Source organism: Aulonocara stuartgranti (genome assembly GCF_965226115.1).
Source record: "Aulonocara stuartgranti genome assembly, chromosome: 2".
Lineage (NCBI taxonomy): Eukaryota > Metazoa > Chordata > Actinopteri > Cichliformes > Cichlidae > Aulonocara > Aulonocara stuartgranti.
The window spans coordinates 37,237,730-37,261,837 of record NC_138940.1 but is presented as its reverse complement, the minus strand read 5'-3'; the positions used below and the strand labels follow the sequence as shown (position 1 = coordinate 37,261,837).

The 24,108-nt window shown below is 38.8% G+C and overlaps 1 long non-coding RNA gene across 2 annotated transcripts in view; it reads right to left on the bottom strand.

Moving 5' to 3' along the window:
* The window catches only part of LOC309715254, a 66,414-nt gene extending 50,562 nt beyond the window's left edge, over positions 1 to 15,852 (bottom strand). For both annotated transcript variants that reach the window (XR_014279168.1, XR_014279169.1), the window contains exon 1: positions 15,335 to 15,852. This is a non-coding gene — a long non-coding RNA (uncharacterized lncRNA). The remainder of the gene's footprint in view (positions 1 to 15,334) is intronic.
* Between the last annotated feature and the right edge of the window lie 8,256 nt (positions 15,853 to 24,108).

Genomic DNA, 24,108 nt, shown 5'->3' with positions numbered 1-24,108 from the left:
ATTTAAACTTGAGAATTGTTGTCACCAAAGTATATGCAAAAAAATCTGATGATATTCCTGTATGACAAAGTACAAGGCAATTTAAATAAAGTATGATGTTTAAATAGCCTACATTCCGACGTTGTAAAGGAGACCATGCAAATTATTAATCAAAGCGCCCCGAGAGGCCCCTCTCTTTTGGGTACAAAGAATCCATCACAATCCAGCACACCTATATGGAATGCATCGATTCCACATGGTGGTATTTGTTCTCCAACACGTTTCATTAAACCTTTGAACGTAGATATAATCGACTTGAATAAGAACAGCTTGCTCTGTGATTTTAAAAATAAAACCTGCTCTTTGAAAGCCAATTTACATCACTGCTGGGTAACTGCGATTTTTCTCATGCCATCAAATGATTAATGGACAACTTAACAGACAAAATCAATTAAAAATAGATACATTTGAAGTAAGCAAAAAATAGCATTTAACACAGTGTCATTGGCAGTTTTTCTGACCTAAAAATAGGTTCATTTATCTTAATTACAAGAAATGAATCCTTTGAAAATATGTGCAAAGGAACAGTTTGAATATTAAGAAAAAAAATGTTTTATTTTAACACAATAGAAGTATAAAAACATGTATTGTCCACTGACATCAAATAGATATGAAGTGTTCCAATCTTACTTTTCCAACTTCTCCAGATATTGACACTCAAAAAAAGCAAAAAGTAATCTCAGTCATCTTCCACTTTCTATATACCCTCTATCTTTCCCCCCTTTTTCTTCACAAAAGACGGATTTGAGTTGTTCAAGTGATAGCTTGAGTGATGGCCATCTTGGGAAATGAAATATTTGCTGAAACTCTGTGCCCTTGAAAGTTAATTCACAAGAACACAGGAGGTATTGCAGAAACCGTGAAGGATGGAAGTAATGGGTTTTCTATCTTTGTCAACCTTTCTCTTGTTTCTTTGGCTTTACTTTAACATTCATTTAACGTTCTGAATACATATTCTGATTAAAAACGAACCTGAAACAAATATTTTTGACTAAACTTGGTTACACAATGCACACATATCGTTAAACAGCTATAGATTCTGCAGTTAATTGTAACTATTTTGAGGGACTCTTACTAAAAGTGTCATTCCTTTTTTTCCTGCATTAATGTGGCCCTAGAGCTAAAGCAATTAGCTGGTCAGTTACCAGAAAATCAGCAGCTGATTTGCTACTGGATTTTTCCATACATTCCACAGTTATAGCTTCTCATTCTTAATCAAGTTGGACTTGAACTTATATTGGATGTTTCTCTGCTTACATAAATGGCTTTGACAGATATCACCGACACATTATAATTAATTGTTATATGATAGGAGTAGTAGGATCTGTTGAATCGAATCATTGTGATGACATTATGCTTTCTTACAAAAAATGGAATTTACAGTATGCTGCTGCCAGTGTTGGCGAGTAACGGAATACATGTACCGCCGTTACGTATTTAAAATACAAAATATGAGTAACTGTATTCCGTTACAGTTACCGTTTAAAAAGGTGGTATTTAGAATACAGTTACATTGTTGAAATAAATGGATTACACGGCGGTACTTCCCTGTTTCATATTGTGGCGGGTCAGGACTGTTTGGGTTTGTTTGACAGCTACGTTCTGTTGTTCCAGGCGGCAGCGTTACGGTTGCCATGGTTACAGGGTGACGCTCTCTCTCTGCGTGTTTCCTGGGTGAGAGAGGCCTTTTTGTTGTTGTTGTTGTGCTAAGCTAACAGGCAGAATGCTACAGGCATAGCTCTAAAGAATGTAGCATCATGGGCAGTGTAGTCCGTGCTGCAGGGAGAATGGACTGCCATACACGTTATGTGTCTGTGAGCGAGGGAGGGAGAAAAAGGAAAAGTACGAGTTGTCATCGAGCAAAAACGGGAGCTGGAAGCATGTAAATATAATAATAACCACTTCAGCCAAGAAGAGTGCCTGACGAGCCCAGCTGTAAGTAAGCTATTAAGACTCGACTGTACACCGTGTTCGTGTTTTCCTCCGAAAACAATAAGTTCCGTTGGAGCAGTCTTTCAACGCCTCTCTCTGTCTCTTGCTAGCAAAGTTGACCCACACAACAAAGTAGAGCTAGTTTTCAGCTACGAGCCGACAGGGACCCCACCGTATTAGTCAGAGGTCCCTTTACTACAGTTCGGAGCCGCGGACCTTCAGTAATAGTAATAAATCACACAGCAATAGTACATTCACGTAGTTGTAAAAAGCATGATAATATATTAAGTATTCCGTTACGTTACTCTCAGTAACGTAACGGAATACATTACAGAATACATTTTGGGGCATGTAATCTGTAATCTGTAATGGAATACATTTTAAAGGTAACCTTCCCAACACTGGCTGCTGGAAGTCAGTTTTTTTATGTTATGTGAAGGATGATGAACATTTCCTTTTTGCATGGTTCAGGTTTGGCCAAATGTGCAAGGTGATGGATCCGTGGTATTTGGAGATAATTTTGCTGATTGGTAAATCTAAATCTTTACTGGTGTCTGCTACGTTTGTTTACATAAGAATATTTTAAACATTACAACTTTATAAACAGTAAATCAACTCTATATGTGTTACAAATATGTTAGGAAAAAATGTGTCAACAACAGAGGCTTGTACAACATACTAGCTGCCATACAAACGAACTACCATCAGTGAGTCCATTCTATTCTATTTAAATGTAAGTTACAATTTTGAAGCCTCAATTCACCATGAGGGCAGCTGGCTATAACGCATCTAAGCTGAAAAAATGACTCTTTCCAGTTCTGTGCAGCATCACAATCAAAAAATTCACTCAAATGCACATCTCTTCTAATACCTCTCTCATACTAGCCAGTGTCGACTGTGCAGTTCTGCTTAGGCTTATGTTTTACTGTAAAAAACATGGATGCAAACCTGGCCAAAGAGTGCTGCTACCTGTACACAGCAATGCTTTTTAAGAGACTTAATAGGCAAAAGTCAATCTAAAAAACAAACAAAACCAAAACACAAAGAAGCTAGTGCAAATCTTGATGACAGTACAGGCATTGTCACTTTCAAAAGGCACATGTTTGTTTGTTTTTAGTGTTTTATGGTATTCCACAGAGGGACATATCAACCATTTATCTAAAAATAATCTTCAATTCCAGGTTTATACTATAAAATCTTGAACAATTGTTTGTATGCACTAAAGGCATGGAGGAAAACAAAACAAAATTATATTTATTGTGGTTGGACCTCAATGATGTTTCACTTCAGACCCATTTTCTCTTTCCAGACAGCCAATTGTAGACCACAGACATGAGTAATTGGCCAAAAGTGTCAGTGGTACATCTAAACCAGCTCTTTGTTTACACTTACTCACTTTTTCAGCTCCTGCAGATGCAACAGCAGCACAGTGTTCTAGGATGTAATTGCAAAAGGTGAGAGGGCCAAGGCTCTCAGTGAGGCACATAGTTGACTCAGAGGTGACTGCAGTCCCTACAGTTTGAAGACCTGTCTGCTTGAAAGGGAAGTTGACCCAGACAAGACAGGAGCCTCTCTTTGCCTTGTGGAAAGCAAGTGGGAGGGCAAAGGTCACCTCTGTCTGCCCACATAGCATTACTAAGACCTAATAGCAAATTGTCACCATGGAACACACCTCAGCTGCAAAGAGATGTTTCAGGGACAAAGCCAAACACGAGCTCTCCAAGGCTGGACAGTCCTTGCCAATGGGGTTGATTCCAGTGGCATAGTTTGTGGTCTGGTTTTCAGTGGATAAAGCACAGCCCTAGTTCTTTTTATACTGTACTGCATGTTCTTACAGGTCAGAAAAACTCCAAGCAAGAATTTTGGTTTAACTTGTGCATATTTGTTACATTTTATTACTGACTATAGTAATTACCATTCTCACTTTTCAAGGTCTTATCACCATTCCATATGACTAAACCTCATTTGGATTTGAGAGTCCTAGGACCATATTTGTTGTAAAAGTATATTTACTTCATTGTTTTATTTTGCAATTATTTTTCATGCAAAAGACAGATTTTATTGCAGATCCAGAACTATAATTATAGTCTATCTGAAGTGTATCTGATTATTGATGCAATAGAATTTTAACTAGTATGTTCTACAGATCTTTGTGGAGCTTGTAACGTGTACTGTTGCGCAGTACGCATTACAAGGTCATCACATTACAAGGCCTGTGACACAATTAGGGAAAAAAAGTAGATTGGAGACCTCCTGGGACTTTTCTAACTACTGGTCAATTGTAATGGGAGTTTCAGTGACCCAGGAGTAATTATTTTAACAGCACTATCATGTTGCTATTTACTTTATTTTGCATTTGATAAAAGTACAGCAAAATGAAGACAAAATAGCGAAAATTAAAAAAAATATTTAACACAATTATGTGCAGTGGCCTTGTTAGACAATTTGCAGTCAATTATCTTAAAATGACATTTAATCATGCCAATTAGTTAATGTCAGATTTTGATGCACTGTATATTTTACTACAACAAATTAATTTCTCATGGAGGAGTAATGTCCACTCCCATTATTCTTGCAGTTTCATTTTCAACAAGTCAAGCACCCACAAAAGAAAAGTAGCTGAGTCTTACAGTGATCTCATGATATCCTGAAACTTGACTGAAGAAATATAAAGAATGAAGAATGCTCTTTTTTTCACATGACATTCATACCTGCACATAGAGCTGGGCGATAGAACGATAACGATATGTATCGCGATATAACTTTTACTCGATAGAGAAATTAAGCTTCTTTTTTTTTTTTTTTTTGGCCTGTCCCGTTTGGCTCTTTTGCATCAGAATTGTTGTCTAAAGGCAAAGAAAGATGCCCAACGGATTTACTTTACCAAACTGACCATCCCAGCCTTGCCGTAATGGTCCATTTGATTCACCTTTTATTGTTTATTTTATTTTCACTTACTGAATACGGGACAGACTTGACTGGGGGAAAGAAGGGGAGAAAGAAAGAGGGAAAGAGAAACAGCTGAGAAGAGGGACGGGGGAGAAGGGCAAAAGACAAAAACCAACAGAACGGGCAGAGAAAAAAAAATGCATATATCAATCACCTGGATCACCTGCTGAGAAAGAAAAAAGAAAGCAAGCAGAAGAGAACAAGAGTAATAGAATAAACAACATCACAATGATATATGGGAATATGACAGTAAATACTAAATGTTAAACATTATTGTGCAGCACATAAGATCAACAGAACACAGTGTGCTTTGAGGTAGGAGCCAAAAAGGGTGTAGTTTGTGGGTGTGATCACCCGTGTGTACACCTGTGAGCATGGACGCGCTTGTTTTTTGTTTTTTAAAAGGTTCCTTCATGTAATAATCTGCTAGAGGGTGTGGGGGGGCCACAGCCCCGTCCTCCAGGGCGTGAAGCAGGTGTGGAGGAGATCAAAACTCCAGACATCCAGAGGCCCCCAGAACACAAGAGACCAAGGAAGACCAACAGAGGGGCAGCTGCGCCACTGTCCCGGAACGAGCTGAGGAGAGTCCCAGATGAGGGCTCACTCAGCAGCCGCGGAGCAGAAGCCAGGGGGAGTTGCAGTGACGCGCCCGTGAGCTCCGCCGGCCCCCAGCTGTGCCTGAGTGACCGAGCCCCAGGCCGAGAGGCCGGGGGCACCCCACCTCCGAAGTGGCCCGAGCGAGCCCCAGGCTCCAGGCCCTGATAAGCGGCCGCCAAGGAGTGAGCCGGTGTGTACCTGGACGCCCATCCCCGGACACAAAGAACCACCAACGCACCGATGTCTGAGGGGGTCCGCCACTGGCAGGGGAAGTGGTGGTAGGGGGAGATAGGCCTCCAAACCTAGAGAAATTAAGCTATCGCGATAGACCTCGCCGCTCTTGTCCTCTTTAAAGAAAAAAAAAAAAAAAAAAAAAAAAGGTCAGCCAATCCAAATTCAGTAGCGCAGAGCCGAACCAATCACAGCCGCAGCGTCACGTCGCGTGACTTGTTACATACAGCACAAGTGCCAAGCCGCACGTGTGTTTGTTTGGGAAGCAGCCAGCGCGTAATGGAGGAAATGAGTGTGCCGACTAGAAAAATCAACCGAGCGTGACCGAAGAGAAAACAGATGATGGTTCCAACGCCGGAGAGATTGTCGAACGGAAGAGCCATAGAAGTTCCGTAGTGTGAAGGTATTTCGGCTATTTCAAGTCTGACAAAAAACAGAGTAGCGTGCACTGTAAATTGTGCCGAAAGCAAGTCTGGAAATACAATAAACTGGTGCATGCGTCACACTGTGCGCCACGTTATTGTTTCGGTGAAATGAATTTCTACAATACTGTTAATTCTACTCTCTGCAGTGTTTAAATGCTTACATATACACACAGTTACTGTCCCTCCACACATACGACTCGGTTCTGCTTCTATGCCCCAGCTTTGTTTACTTTTTCCCACCGAGGCTTCTAGACTTCTGATTGGCCAACATTTCTGCACGGTTAGGAATCTAGCGCCACCTGCTGCTTTGGCATGTTCATAGCAGCGTTTTCCTTCATTTCTGCCTTTATGTGTGGACGGGATTATTTTTTAAAACGAAAACGGAAAATCTCCGTTTTCAAAAATACCCGTGTACGTGTGGACGTAGCCTCAGTCTCTGACTGGAAGCGCTAATTCGTCATTCGGCTTTTGTCAGACTAAAGTAACTGTTAAAACTGTTTGAAAAGCTAAGCTATACAACAAGGACAGATTGAGAATTTCCTTTTAGTTCTCAGTTTATTTGATATTGACAAAAGTTAGTCAGTTTTGTCTGTTCTTCTGTAAAACAAACTAAGATTTATTTTTAGAATTAATACTTTGTTTCTAAGTGGAATTAACAATTTAGTCTGTTTCGTTTGTTCTATTTTGAAACTTAAACGCTTTAGCGGCTGCCTTTTGTGTAGTTTGTAATATTTGCCTTTATTTATCTGAAAAAGTCTCATGTTCCTTAAGTACATCTACCCTGTTGAACTTATTATGGGAAATAAATATTTAAATAAAAACAAGCTGCTGATTATTTCACATTTTACTTGTGAGCAACGGCACATTTAAATCTTACAAATATAGTTATTTGGCTTATATCGTGATAGATATCGTTATCGCCTGAAATGAAAAAAACATATCGTGATATGAAAAAATCTCATATCGCCCAGCTCTACCTGCACATAAAAGAAACCTAAGGATGGCACCTTCTGCTGCTGAAAGAAATCAAGTTGAAAAAGCTAGTGTGGTATTACCACAAATTCCTGCACAAAATCTCAGAAAAAAGTAGCATCATGTTAATGGAAACCCCAGATAGCTTTACTCCATCAATACACTGGGAACAAGGTACACACTTAAGCAATATTAGGAAGTAATTTGGCTTTATGTAATTACACAAAGTTGATCAAGTACAGAAAAATACTTTTTCAGTAGCGAAAATAATCTTTTGTGCAACATTACACACACTTGTTGAAAAAAAAGTTACATGTGTTCAACTCGACCCTCGACCTGAATCCTCTGTATATTTGGTTAAATTCCCCTCCACAAAATATTTTGATTTTTCAGTATTTCAGATTCATAAATACCCCACTGTTTAATCAGATGATAACTGGAGACATAAATATCAAAAATAAAAACTAAATGGTAGAAATAGAAAATTAAATGTAACAGTTTAGAGTTTTTTATGAATGTAGTAAGTTTTGTCCTGTCCAGTTTACTGGATACTTACAGTAAAATATATATACTATCCCATACTTGCTGTGTGTGCTAACTACTATGGTTGACATTATGCATATTGTAACGTATTCTGCTGGAACTGCATTTTAGTTATATGTGTAGTCACATCACAGAATCGTTCTAGGTTTGACAGCCAACAGACAAAGAGGGAAACCAAGCATATCTTACTTACAGCATAATTAAAGAGAGTCTGTCTGAAAGACTGCTGCAATTCACAATCACCTGAGCTCTAAGCAGTGCTACTTCACTCATGCGAGCAAAGGTAAAAGATTTTCAAAGAGCAACCACAGAATCACTGAGCACAACAACAGACTGACGTGACAGTCTTGTGGAAACAATGTCACATTGAGAACAACCAATATAAATATGCAACACAGATTTCCCAGCACAGGCAGCCCCACGGACGGCTTTTGGGATTCTCTAGCTACCTGTATGGAAGTCATGAAACCCCTGTAGCACCCCCAATGATTTTCCATGATTCATTAATATAATTCTCATTTTTTTATTGTGTGAATACTATAATTAAAAAATAAAATAAAATAATATTTAGACTAAAACACAAAAATATTTCATTTAACCCATTGGCCAACTGGTGTAATAGGTGTTGAATTTTTGACCTACGCCCACTTAGTTTTTTGGTTTAGCAGGTGCGTGTGTCATAATGGATAATGTATGATGCCTCAGTTAAAACCTGGAAATGAGATTTTGCAGAGCTCTACCTGCTGCGTAAAAAAAGAATAACATGCACATGCTATCACCAGCCCTCAAGAGTTGCTCTCCCTAATGAAACCCTACAAAGATGCATTTATAGGCTTGTACTGAATTGAAAAGAACATGTTTGAGACTTCCTATCACATCAGTAAGTGTGCCATTTGAAAAACTACTTGGAAAAAGAGCAGTGGGGACTCTTGAACCGGTAACCTAGCACTGCTGGCAGTAAACACTGCCCCTGGACTGTGACAAAATCATCAATGTCTTTGCATTTTCAAATGACAAATATATATTTTTTGTAGAGGTCTCATGGTAAGCCTTTTATTATTTTCTTTCTTTATACTGTTGCTTTTGGTGGTTGAGAGACAATTTCCTAGGGTCTGTTTATGTAGGTAGGGTCACAAATCTTATGTTTCCATGTCAGACAAAGAAAGAAAACCCTAATTACCACAGTCAGTACTGATATGTGAAGGTGTGTGCGCATCTATGTGTGTGTTATGGGTGTAGCAGTAGAGTGCCTAGCATATTAATGGTAAATCTTACATTTCATAACCCGCTCATTAAAAGTCAAGCAACCTCAGAGCACCAGTAAAAAGACCAACAAAAATAATCTGTGACATTGCCATTGCACACCACACAGAAACCAGTTATGCTGAGCATTGAATAAAGCACAAAAATTAAAAAGTATTTATTCCTTTTCCTTTTGCAAACATATCTATCCAGTCTTCAAAGTCATTATGTTTACACCAGTTTGAAACCGTGATAGTGCAGAGTTTGTTCTGAGCTAATATAATCTGAGCGAGTCAAAAATGAGACTAGGGAAAAAAAAAACAAAAAAAAAAACCACAGACACACACAAAGAAAAAGAAAGCCTTCTTTCTCTAACCTGCAACAGGTTAGAGATGAAATGGCTCCTCAAACAGCTATAAGGCTGCAGGGCCTTTTTTCAGAGTCTTTTTTCCTTGGTTAGAACTGATGAGATGCCATCACCATTTCTCCAGACTCCACCATCACTGTGTGCAAACAGCTTCTGCTGGCACAGTTCGTCTTGTGGCTTGTCCTGACTTGGCCCATTCTCTGATTTTTGCTTTATCTGACCCTCGAGAGCTGTCGTTTACAAACCTTGCCAAGCAAACACTACTTCCATTGCTGATGATAGCCCTGATGCTGGCAGTGGGACTAATGTGTCTGCTTCAACTCTACCTCTATCTTTACTACAGATGCCTGACTGTGACTATTGCTAGCAGCGACACTAACTGATGATGGCACCTGTTGCTCATTATGTGATTTCAGAAGTTCTCACTACTCTGCAGTGTTTCTAACTGAAAAGCTGAAGTTTGGGACTCATTTTTCATTTTAATCCACAGAATGATGTGAAATTACCTATTATCGCTCTCTAGATCAATTTTTCCACATATACCGAGTCAGGTCACCAGCATCCACCATTGTATAGTTAAATAGCTTAGCAGAAGTCTAAGGAGCTTGGAAAGAAAAGCGTCTGGAGTTCTTTAAGTTTCCTTGAAGACGTTTCACCTCTCATCTGGGAAGCTTCTTCAGTTCTAAGAGCAATTGGTGGAGAGTCCCAGATTTTAAGCACTATGGGAGTGTCCCCAAGAGGGTCATGGACCTCCTATTGATCCTCTACCTAATCACACAAGCCAAGTGGTGAAAATGGGTCTGGGTCACGCACGATCTCATATTGTCGTGTTGGTGTTGTTCCCACATCAACATAGTAAATGTTGTTCCAGGATCAACATTGCAAGTGACCAATCAGAATGTTGTGACGTCATACTTTTGCGACTTTGGGAAAAACCGCCGTAAAACAAAAAACTGTACTTAAGCTGCGAGAAACCGCCTCTGTCTGCCGATCAATGGACCCTGACCCTAACCCTTTAATAAACGCTAAGCAGAATTGATATTGTCCTTGCAACATTGGAATTTCATAAATGCACGAATGGCTTGGCGCGCCAAAGAATAACGTCACAACAATGTGATTGGTCACTTGCAATGTTGTTCCTGGAACAACATTTACTATGTTGTTCCAGGAACAACACCAACACAACGATATCAGATCATCCCTGGGGCACAATCAGCCAAGGTTTCGGGTTAACCCATTGTGAAACCTAGCCCCACCCTATCATGTGATTTACTGAGGCCAAAGGCCCAGGATGTGAGTGGGTGTTAACGGCATCTGTGAAGGGATCTCAAAACTGGATTATAGATGGCAGACAGTTGGTGTTGTAAGCCACCACCTCTGTTCGAAGATGGTCGCTCACAGTGGACATAGATGGCTTCTTTCACTCCTCTTTCAAACAGTCTGTCCTCTCTGTCCAAATTGTGAACATTGGCATCCTCAAAAGAGTGACCTTTGACCTTTAGATGCAGGTCACTGAATGGATGAGCGGTGAAACATCTTCAAGGAACGTTAAAGAAGTCCAGATGCTTTTCTTTCCAAGCTCCTTAGTCTACAATGACCTGGGTAACTGAGAACCTTCACAGACATATAGCTTAGCAGAAGTGCAGTTGGATTCTCCTAGCGCTTGCATTTTCTTACTGCTTATGAATCCTCCTTAAAGTTTTTCCTTGACCCTATGACATTTCCACCGAGATCAAGGAAAAGAGTTAACTTCTTGTTAATGCAATTCCACAAGAAATGCCATTAATTCTCTAGAGGGCACAAGATACTGCTCAGTGAATAAAGGTGAATGAGGTGAAGGGTAAAAAAATAATTACATCTCCTTTAGACAAAAAGACCCACTTTTTAGTTTCACTTTACAAATGTAATATTGATTTTATATTCATTCTATTTTAAAATTGAAATAGAATGATACTGATGTTCTACCTTTCATATAAAACACAAGCATTCTTCTCATAACTGGACATCGCCACTTTATTCATGTTTCTAAATGATAATTGCAACAGATCTTAGAAGCACAGTTCAATTAATATATAAGCTTGTATATGTATAAAAAGCAGCTGGAATTTGTGGTTCACAATGACCGCTGTCAGGTGGCTCTTACTAGTATTTTTCAGCTTCTGCATACAGTATTTGAAGTGTGAGATCAAACTGGTTAATGTCATAATTTGGCTTTGGTGCATAAAATCATTAATGCACTGAGAAACTCTCTCAACTTCCACTGTGTGTGTGTGTGTGTGTGTGTGTGTGTGTGTGTGTGTGTGTGTGTGTGTGTGTGTGTGTGTGTGTGTTTTGTTTGTTTCACCAGTCACCTTTGGTCTGAGTGTTGTCTTCCAGGATGGCTGCCCTTATTATACGCCACTGAATGGCATTCTGCCATCTGGAGAAATCTCAAGCAAAAACTTTGGACTTATCTGTTATTTTTATTTGTTTGTTATTTGTTCATTTATATATTTTCAGCATGTTCAAAATTTTCTCTTTTCAGTCGGTCTCAGTTCTTTAGCTTCGTTTATACTTACAGTGCAATTACCTATGGCTACCTTGCCATATAAATAAATTAATAATAATTTAAATAAATTATTGTCACTCAGTTTGTTATGTGCACCTTGTGTGCATCTTATAATTGTTCACACAAGGAATCATTTGGATTGGTTTAATATAAGTCTCTTGTGCTGTAACACCATAAGTGTTACATAAGTTAACACTACATGATGTAACTTAAGTATTTTTTTCCAGGAGATATAACGTGAAGCTGTAATTACCATCTTCTTTGTATGAGCTGTGACTAAGGATGTAACTCTAAAAACAACACTTCCTATGACATTCAGCTGTTTGATTCTCTGCAGTAACCTTGGCAATTGCCTCAATCACAGAAAATTAATTCCAGTCATGCCACTCCCTCCCCTGAGTTGTATGAGGCCCATGCATTGCACTACTGGCCTTGATTCACCCTGAATACCAGCCAAGCCCAACGATTTTCAGGTCCCCAGGCCCCTATTGGTATCTGTCTGCATCCGTTCTAGAAATGGGCCAGTCTTTTGTCTGCACACACTTCTTGGCTGCCAGATTGTGACAGATTCAGTCCTTTTTAATTTCCATATTATAAGACAATGTCAAAATACTAGGATTTTCTTACAGTGTTCAAAATACGTTGTGGTTTAGAACTTTTATCAAGCCCAAGATGAATTTCAGCACAATGTAAAACAGAAAAAAATAGAAAGAATCTTCAGAAATTACAATGTGCAAGGAACAAATCACACTGGCAGTAGAGTGTTTCAGCAGTCCATCTCTCTATGGATAGGTCGCGGGGGCAGCAGTCTAAGCAGAGAGGGCACAATTCAAAAACCAGTAAGTGCAATGGGTGCATTTGTGCAAATGTCGTGGGAAACTCACTTTAAAGGCACAGATAATCCTGTGCGATATATACATATTTTGGAACTATATATACAGTGCATAAGGAAAGTATTCACAGCTTTTCATTCTGTGATTTTTTTCTCATATCTTTTCTTTGACTTTTCATCAAGTCTGTCTTTGTACGGACCGGCATTGTTCTCCTTCGTTTTGTACATACCTTTTTTGGGGGGCAAAGAAAAAGCAAGAAGGTACTGGAACCGGAGAATGAACGTTTTGCGGTTCTGCAAATGTTTGCGTTTGATGCATTGCTTGGATTGTTTTGCCACGAGTACCCAGCATGCAATGCGTGAAAGACACGTGGTTTGTCAATCTCTATAGCCTTATTCCAAAATGGTCAATACCATCCCTGCAGTGAAGCGTAGTGGTGGCAGCATCATGCTGTGAGGATGTTTTTCAGCTGCAGGAATTACAGCAATGTACAAAGACATCCCTGATGATAACCTGCTACAAACTGCTCTGGACCTCAGAATGGGTGAAGGTTCACCTTCCAACAGAACAACAACCCTGAGCACATTGCCAAGATAACAAAGGAATAGCTTCAGGACCACCCAGTGAATGCTTTTAATTGACCCAGCCAGAGCCTAAACTTGAACCCAAACTAACATCTCTGTACAGATCTGAGCACCATCCAACCTGATGAGCTTGAGAGGTCGTGGAATGCATTTCCTGAATGGATTTTTGTCAGAGAGAAATGACATATGTATGCTCATGAAAAGGAATGGCGACTCGGGGTGGGGGTTGAATCTACAGTGGGAGGTTGTCTAAGACCAAAGGCATCTGTCTGGGAGTGGCTGTAATTGGCTGCAGTGTGGCATTGTCTCATTAATATGGAGCCCAGGGGAAGGAGACAGCCAACTTCCTCCCTCTGTGTTTGGTTGTTTGACTGTATCTCCATTGATGCTAAACGCAGTGCTCCCGAGGCACCCCATGCTTGTTGCCTGCTTCGTTAAAACCAAGAAAATGAATATTAATGTTATACAGACTGGAAGCTTCACTAGTAGAAGGGGTCATCAGTCTAAAAGGCAGTTACTACTGATTTCTAGGTGTACTTAATGGGGTCTATTCAAGAGGGTCCGATCCTGCAGGACTGCGTGCTCGATCAACAACCAACCCTTATTTTCTTCTGGAAAGGGAATCAACTAATAAATGCACAGGACACGTCTGGTACAAATGGAAAATAATTAATAACACAAAATCTAAAATGAATGACACTAGAAATAGTTTTATGTTCCTATTATTAGTGGACTCCCATTATCTAAAAACAAATATTTGTAATATTTACTTGTATTCATGGTGCAGAATAAAGTAAAGTGAACAAACTCTAAACTGACAAAACATGGGCAGCAGGAGAAGCAAAACCTTGAACCGAAAAGGCTGCAAATAGCGTGTGGAACCACCACCCTAACATTTATGACAGCTACCACTGCCTGTTCTCAATTTACTTGACACCAGTAACACCAGCAAGCAGACGTGTCAATTAATCCACAGATATTAGTAAACACCCACAGACAGCAGCATTATACACACTTTCTGCAGCTGACAAACTTGTGAGCACACACATCTGATCAGAAATTGTAGAATCTGTAATAAAAAGCTTTCAAAATTATGTGCACATGTTTGCAGGGGCATAGATCCTATTCTTTCATTCTGGGAAGACTCCTTTTGTTCCTTAACAAGCTTGGCTCTGTATACATAAAGCACTGTGCAAAAGTCTTAATCCACCCCTCATTTATTTATACTTTGTTTCCAAGGAGCCAGACTTTCTTGTACTTTTTTTTTTTAACAATCATCTTTGAATTATTCAAGAATAAAGGCACCCAACTCAGAGATGAACCTGTGTTGTGTCATTACATAACTGACAACTTAGCAAATAATTTAAAATTGTATCTTCAGGCACTTTGTTACTAGCAGTCTGTGACAAAAACACAGGATTTGTTCCCATTCATTTTGCTCAATCTATGAACGATGCCAGAGAAAATATAGTTTCTCAGGCATAAGATAGTATTTTGTTGCAGCAACAAAGTTATTGCTAAAGAGGTATCAAGCAACTTGGCATTGTGATCAGTGTGTGTTTAACAAACAAATACAGAAAACTAGACAAATGCAGGACAAAGAAGCATTTAGGGACGGGTATCGTTTAAGTTTTATCCGATACTAGTACCAAACCGGTACTTTTGAAACAGTGCTGGTGCTAAAACGGTGTTTGAACCGGTGCTTAAAGAATGGAGAACACAAACTTGTCCAAAAATCTCTCATGTTCAGCTAGTTTTTGTAAAAAGTTAACAATGTTAGCCTTTTCTGCAGCTATGGGGCATATATGGTATCACTCTTGGCTGGAAGCAGTGCTTAAACAATGGAAAAAACACAAACTTTGTCCTAAACCTCTCATGTTTAACTGTTTTCCACTTTTTCTTTGGTCATTTTAGCCTTTTTGGCCAGGGTGAAGGGAGTATCTGCCATCAAACAAGAAGACAGCCGCATGTAACTACGACGGTGTTTGCTAGTTCACCTTACATGCATTAATGTAATCACGTGGGTAGCCTACTCAACGTAAATTACACTCGAACAACATTAAGCTACTCACGCAGAGAAGAACGGCTGCTGCTGCATCATCATCCTCATCATTTCTGCTACACTGGCAGGGCTAGGGGCCAGGACTCTCCTCTTCGGGTTTTTGGGGGATGTTGCTAACTCCGGGTCCGATAACAGGCACCACACCCGCAGTAGATGTGCTCGGTCTTGCAGCAAGCTATCAAATACGGCGCATTTCTCGGCTTTTAAAAAAACGCTATGCGTCGCCAGGTGTTTCATCAGATTCGAGGTGTTACCTCCTTTGACAGTATCAGCTTAAAGCACTTGTTGCTGCTGAGTTTGCATATTTTGCTGTGAAGTACAGCCAGACTTTGACCGCTTCGCCTTGGGCATTTTTAATCTGTAGCTCTGCTCTAAAAGAACGTACGTACCTGGGCCCGCCTACTATCCTCGGAAACGTAAAATGATTGGCTAGAATCCAAAGTGTATGACATCTCAGGAAAAAAAGCACCAAAATAAAGCACAGAAATGTGCGCTGCTTTTCAGTCTGGTTACTACCGTTTATGTCAGAACCGGGTACCCATCCCTAGAAGCAGTAGGACAAAAAAAAAAATGTTAGGTTTATCTAAAAGTCATATGCTTAAGAAAAGAAAAGTGTCAACCAATACTTAAAATGGGATACTATACCTGCTACCAGTGCAGTAAAAGCATACCTGGATAGAAAAGCATACAGTGGAATACTCAGTCATACATTGGCCTCCCCATTATTATTATTATTCCTAAAGACTACTTAAAAAATTCAAAGAAAGCTTACCTAAGGATTTTCAGGTTCAGGTTAAGGCTGTATATTGAGGAACTAGTGACTTTTGAGCTCACTAATAAAAACTGTACTGTATAAACTTTGTCCTTTGTGCTGTTTCATGTTTCAGTTCATCTTTCCACCAATTTTCCTGCAAAATGTAAAGAATGACATGTAGCTTAAGACTTTTGCATGGCCAATCACATAGCTGATTAGATTTATACAAATGACACTTATAAAACACAGTAGTTGTTTCCTTGTTTTCTTGATATAAGTTTTATGTCCTAACTGTTTTGAATTCAACAGATCAGAATTTGAAAATGCAAATGTAGAACTCAGAAAATGGAATCCTTTGGTTTTGGGTAAAAGGTCCCTTTGACTAATCAGTTAAGGAAGTCTCAAAATTACCAATGTATTCTTCAAATCTACTGATGAATAAAATTTGTTATGTGAAAAGCATTCGAATATTATTAAAAAGTTAATCTGAAAAGAGAAGATCGTCTTTTATCTCAGTTGTGAATCATTCTGACAGCAGTAGAATAGAAAAAGTCTGAATATACATAGTATTGTTACATAATCAACTATAAACACCTCATTGAGGCAGAGTGAAGAGACTGTCCCAACCTACTAATGTGTCAGTCTCTCAGTAGACTGCTATCTGTTAGCAATGATCTGATGAATTATTAATTATAGAATACATAGAATTCTCACCAGGGAGCTACTCAGTATCCTCACAGCAGACAACCACAGAGGGACATCCAAGGTCAAATAAAATAGGTTTCTTTGCCAAATGTATAAGGATAAAGACATTGGAAAATACCTGTAATTGGTTTAAAACACTGCAATGTGGAAGGCTCCCTGCCAGCCCTGCGGTCATATTGGCTGCTTTTCCAGTTGAATTTCAGTAGCATTAATAAAACTTCAATTAACCATCAGGGGTCCGTCTTCCAGCTCACCTTCCTAATCTAGTTTGATGGAAGCAGTTAAAGCATCAGTAGAGCCTATTTGTGCTTCTTCCACCTTAGCAGTGAGTAGCAGATACTTGTAGTTATATGGTCGACACTGCTTCCAAGCTTTCAAATGTGGAAGGCTGCATCATGTATTGTCAAACTTTCTTAACCTTTATTCTCTTTAGCTTTTCTAAATAGTTTGGAGCTCTATAAAAACTGCCAGTGTAGACCTGGTGTCAAACTGGTTTATAGGATCTCACCCCTGATGGTTAAATTATTTAGGTGCTTTGAAGAGAGGAACCCAACAAGCCTCCCTAATTGATATACCCGCACACAAACACTGACACTGCTGTGAAAGGGTGTGCAGGTCCTCAGCACTGCAGATGCCTTTTGGGCCTATTTTCATTGTTCTTTCAGCAAATGGGAGGTTTTTAATGAGCGACCACCCTGTTTCTGCAACATTGTCTACAGAACAGCTACCCACAGCTGGACTTTGGAGTCTGGAAGACCATTATGCTTCCTCAGTAAATGAGATGAACTGCAGTAATAGGTTTTCTTTCTGTGCCAGATCAGTTCTCAATTATAGTTTCCTCGTAGTTCTTTTCACACACCATTTGCATCAGTAACAGCACTTTGCTACTCCGCAGTAATGTTTTGTGAAATTATCCTGAAAAAAAAAAAGCTAATTATATTTGTTAAAGAGTATATTATTGATTGCAGTATTAATTATTTTATCCATTTTTTTTCACTCTCTAGCTTTTCTGAGTTAACATTGCATTCAGCATTTTATTTCTTATTTTTGGTAAGAGAAGCAATTGCACTGGTCTCCTTGTTCAAATATAGAGCTGTGTTGAAGCCCAGCTGTGCCGAGTTTGAATCTTAACTCGACGAAAATACAGTTCATATACTGTTTATGTTTTCTTACTTTTCCATCATCATTACGATTTTAGCAAAATAAGAGTTGTACAGTTTCTCTAAAAGTAATTTTGGAAAAACAGGATGTTTACACGTTAGCAGTGGCTGGACAGCGCTATTCAACATATGAATATTAGCTACCTGTGTACACGCAATATAAGCATTTCAGCAGTCAAGAAAATTCAAAAGGAATATCTGTTAGTATTACAGTGTACCTGGTTCTGTTTTTTTCCTACATATTTTATATTTAACCCCAATTAGCTTTCCAGCAGACTCCCAGGAGTTAGCTTCTTTAACGTTTTAATGCTCTCCTTTAAACAAAGAGAAGCAAATTGCCACTTTGGGATCCAAATCACAAAGAGTAATTGATATAAGTTTTCAAACTTATCTCAGTATTTGCAGCACAAGTGAATGCATACAATATGATTAAATTTAAACCAATTATAAAGTAATTTATGTGGTTTGTTTAATGGTAAAAGCTATATCCATTTGCTAATGCTAACTACCAAGTCTATCATTACTTAGCAATAAAAGCTGCTGGTCAACACAGCACTCTAAATCTTGAGACTGGCTAAAAGAAGTTTAATTTATTGCTCTCGGTGGTAATTGTCATGTTTTTATGTCAGATAATTAATTAATTTTTTAATGGAAACACTCCCTGTCAGTATGTGCATGGAGATAGGAAGTGGGTCTTGCAGATGCCAGTTTGTCAAGTGAGGTAAGGCTGATTTAATGCTCCTTCCATATGCTTAATCATGTAAAACACACAAACACGGTGGTGATTTGTTGGCTGCCAGTCTTCCCCACATTTAGGGTGAGCCAGTGGATAGATCTAGCCAACTGGATGTTCCAACTCTGCGTTCCCTTTAAAGCTATTAATCCAGGCCAGTCTTCATGCCTTTGCTTTGCAGTTGTTGATGGTAATAATAATGATAATATTCCAGTTTTTCAATTATTTTTTAGTTAATTTGGCAGTGTCCAAACATTTTAGTGTGTGTAATTACATAGATTAAATCAAATCAAATCAATATACACCATGTAATGTCCATGAATTGCAGTTTTGAATTTACAATTCTGGATCCCTAACAAGTGTAAATGTGTATGCGTTATGCACTCAAACTCCATTCTTGTTCACTTATGTAAAGTGCTGTGAAGAGCTGGGTTCAAGAGCCACATATATTCAAGGTATATTTAGAGACAGAGTATGGCCATGTGGGTGAACCTCTGTTTGTTGTATGTGTCCTAGCTGTCTCTCAGCGATGTATTTATGTCAAAATATATTTTAAAAAGAAACCCAAGCATAATGCACTGCTACTAACTACATTGTGAGCTTAATTAACATAATTCATGTGTGTGTGTGTGTGTGTGTGTGTGTGTGTGTGTTTAGACTGGAGAAGGAGTATTTAAGCCATTTATTCCAAGATTTGAAAAGGTTAAATTTTCTGGGATGTGGGTCTAACAAATATCAAACACAGGAAATGTCAAAGTTGGTACCCCTGATCAAATGAAATGTCAGAGACAATACCTCAGCTCAAGCCTTTCCTCACTTGGCCCATCATTCTCACATCATTATATTTTTAGTCAGGTATAAGAGGACTTTCTAAATAGGCTTTCTTTCAATGATCACACCTATTAGCACCATATTGTTTGTACTCCTGAATAAAACGGGCTGGGGTCCTTTAGCCCACAGCTAAGTTAAGGTCATAAAGTAAAATTCTCTTGTACTTTTCTCCGTCCTTTGGCTGCCAGCTCGGCTTTCTCCCGTTTCCTCTGCCTGGCACAGAGCCTTGATTCATCCCAGTGTGGACATTCTCCCATGCAACAACTCTGACTATCAAAACAACAGTCATTAGGCAAATTTGCTTTGGTGCAGGATTACGTTAATTATCATGGAATTATCACTTCATTAAAGCAGGCAGAGATAAATTATCTCTGATGAAACGAATGCAAAATGAGGAAATAATGATCAGGCCCACCAAAAAAAGAGAAAAAAATTAAGAGACTACTTGTCGAAAGAAATCAAGTCGTTGTGTTGCAGAGCGTTGATCCCTAAGAGGAATTGCAGCACAGCACAACATCACAGAGAAAGTGGGGTTTCACAGAGAGGCGCAAGGACCACCCACCCCTTTACCCACTGCAGACACATTTCTCTGTTCAGACCTCAACAGAGCCTGCACTTTTCCTTGCAAATTGCAAGTATCATTAATCATGCCAAATACCAGTTTTAATGAATGCCTGCATAAACCCAGTAACATTCTTTGTTTCCGAGGAAAGTCTTTACTTTATTTTGCTGGAACAGGACCAAGATGTGATTTTACATTTATATATTTTATGTGATTTTATAAAATATAATGACTTTGGTTTTTCTTACATAGCATTTTCAACCCTGGTCAACCACTTTCATATCATTTATTTGCTCACAAAGCAAATTTTAATGTTAGATTAAAAAATGTCTGTAATCTTCATTCTTTTTTTTAATACATTTTTTTTACCGATAGGTATTTTTTAAACCAGTCCCGAGTATTTTTCTTAAGAACCCTGTTTTTCCATTTTGCAAGACCAGAGTGGTAAACAAAAAGATAAATAAGATCTAAAGCATTGAATTGTCTTGTGTTAAATTGCGTTTGTAATATAGCCAATTACCTGCTTGTTTGAATTAAATTATTATTTCCACCATGCTCTTTGTAAATAGGAAAAAGCTGATTTTCTGTTATCCCAGTATTGATGTAAATCACTGCAGCACAAAGACACTGGTCTCTGATTTATAATCATGACAACAATCATATTTCTATGGCAACGTTATGCAACAGCAGGAGCCCTGTCATTCCATTGCTTACCAATATCCACTGTGTAAGAAATAAAGTGTCCTATTAAAGCTGGTTGAGAGGAATAATGTGTGAGAATAATAAAAGAAAGCATTGCCTTAAATTATGTTTGACCTTTTATCTCTTGTTTAATTTATTTGTTCAGCCAGTCATTGTTATGCAGGTAAAACAATAGTGATTGCCATTTGTGATGCAGCAGATTTCATTATTCATTTGTTTCTGTGAGAGCATTTTGATTGATTGCTGCTCTACAAGGTGGTTTACTTGTTGTCAGGAGACAGAAAGAGCAAGACTTTCTTATAATCCTGCCACAGTTACTGTCTCTAAATGCACTGAAAAACATTCAATAGGCCATTTCCTTCAAAATGTCTGTGTTAGTGAATGTAGACCCTTGTATAAGAACAATGGCCTAACCTTTGGTTGTGTTTCAATAAACATTAGCTATATCCTAATTCCCACTTCCACTGCTCTCTTATATACTTTGCTGATCAAAGGTCTTGATGAACTGCACCACTTAAGCTGTGATATAGACTTCCCTTAATCCCTTAAGGAGTTCTTAGACTAGAAGTTCTTATAATGGTGGCACATTGTTCCATGAAAATGCTAGTTTGCGTTGGAAATTGGGGTCCAGGTTTATTAGAATCCATCCTGTTGAGTCTGAGAACAAGTTCCCAAGTGAGTTAGAGAGAGAGGCTAAAGGATCCAGATATTAAGGAGTGGAATTTCTAATACTCACACTTTGTCAAACTGAATCCCTGGAAGCCTTTACTGCCCTCACACTCCTGCAGTGTTATCACCCAGGCCTTCTATTGTTGAAGCATTTTGGGGGTAAAAACTCACACAGGCTACTTATTCTTCATGGGGTCACATTAAACAAAGACACATACTCCCTGGGGTTTTCTGTGACTTCTAAAAGCATTGCATTGAGCTGCATTGGTGAGATGAGGTTGAATAGCATTTTCCAAAATGGAAAGTGTGTAATGAACACTGAACTGTGAAAACTGAAGCTCATACACTTAAATGATGCTGCCATTAAGCATGGTGTTTGACAACAAATATATAACAAGTATAATACTGGACATGAACGAGTCTTACAAGAATATTAAACCCAAAGAGGGATCACAGGTGTTGATAAAGCTCCAGTTATTGTATGCGCTACCAGAGAATTGTACCAATACAATACAATCACAGCATGAGATATACACTCTGCTGTGCTGACTATCTTGGTGTCGAGTAGCAAATTACATAAACCACCCACAAGAAATCTGTGAAGATGTATTTGTGATGATACAGCCACAATGGCCAGATCAGAGCACACTTTTTCAAGTTTAATATTTCATTCCAGCCTATATTCTTCTTCTTCTTTAATGTTGAGGACAATTCTGCATCAGACAAATGTACGATAGGCAAAAAAAAAAAAAGGTCCAGTTTCTTCCAGCAGCTGCCTGGAAGCTGCACGTGTCTGTCGTTGAAGCTGCGAGCTATCCATTTACTTTTGTTGAGAGATTTAAGTAAAACAGAGAACAATAAGTAGCATGCACTCTACACACCGTTCCAATTTCAGCTCTCGGAGTAATCTCTCATTCTTCTCTTCAAAATGGTGAGATCCATTCAGCCATTTTTTGACTACCTAATGGCATTTATTTGCAGAAGCCCTGTGCAAATGTTATGCATATATGTTGTATGCATAACATTTGCATAGTAATAGTAATTCATGTGCATGTTTTTTATTTGTTAATAATTTCCTTTAATCTTTTAGTTGTTGTGAGAAAGACCATTATCGGCATTATCAGCCAGAAGTCCAACATTCTATATTTGCAATAAAAAGAATGAGTCACTCGTGTATCAGACTTGATATATTTTCATCCTTTAGTGGAACTCAGAAAGAAAAAAAAGTCACAATGTGTGTTAAAGCAGAATTATTCAGGTGGTATATAATGCAAAACAGTGGTTCTTAAATTTCAGCTACCAGGCATTTATCTTTAGTGCTGTTTAATATGTCGCTTTATTTATTTATTAGCCAGAAACTTGGCATTTCTCATCATGGTGTACTGCGTGTCCTTAAAAATGTGAGGAAACTGGACAAGTGGAGGAGAAAAGAGTAAGTAGCTGCTTTTAAATAAGCTATCAACAGCAGCAAATTACAAATAAACTGGACTGAAAATATGTGGCACGAGGTCTGACAGAGTGATGTATCCAGATTTTTGGTTCAAATCGTCATCAATATGTACAGAGAAGGTCAGGAGAGTAGTCCAACAGTGAGTGCTTACACCCATCTGTAAAGCACAATAGCGACATGGTTTGAGACTGCATTTCAGCCAATGGTACTGAGGTTTGAAAAGGTTTTTGTTACATTGTTAATAAGTACAGATTGATTCTGAGAAATTTCATTTCTATCCGTCCATTCAAAAATTGTTATAATTCTCAAAAGCATATAATTGGTACAAAAGGAATAGTAGCTCACAAAAGACATAAACAAGGTTATAGTAGAGGAAACAACAGCAACAAACAATAAAGGTTCTGCATTATAAAATATAATATTTGTCTTTGTGGGGCGATCGTGGCTCAAGAGTTAGGAGTTCGCCTTGTAATCGGAAGGTTGCCGGTTCGAGCCCCGGCTTGGACAGTCTTGGTCGTTGTGTCCTTGGGCAAGACACTTCACCCGTTGCCTACTGGTGGTGGTCAGAGGGCCCGGTGGCGCCAGTGTCCGGCAGCCTCGCCTCTGTCAGTGCGCCCCAGGGTGGCTGTGGCTACAATGTAGCTTGCCATCACCAGTGTGTGTGTGAATGGGTGGATGACTGGATATGTAAAGTGCCTTGGGGTCCTTAGGGATTAAGTAAAGCGCTATATAAATACAGGCCATTTATCCTTGAAAGATTTTATTCCCCATTAAGCAGCTCCAGTGTTTTGTTATGAAAGAAATAAGAGTGCATTCCATGCAGTGTCCATTCATTTAGAGTGATTTTCATTTTACCGCCGAGGAGGCCTTGAAATATATGTTATGTTAATTTCTAGACCTTCCAAAATTAAACTTCTTTGACCAAAGTTATTCAACTTGGGGCACTGATGTATTTTGATAATGGCCAATTTTAAGAGCTTTATTTAATCCCCAAAGATGCACGGGTCTAGTACACAACATGTGCATATACAACATGTTTATCTCCTGGCTGATAAAAAGAAATCTCTCTAATGAGTAAATCACAATTAAAAACTCACAGTGTCAAAGACAGAAATGAACGAACAGCTCCGCTTCGAAAAAGCGGAGTTGTTCGTTCTTGCCTTGTGCTCAAGAAATAACTGTCAGCTAAATGGTCAAGAAATTCCCACTGGGCTGGTT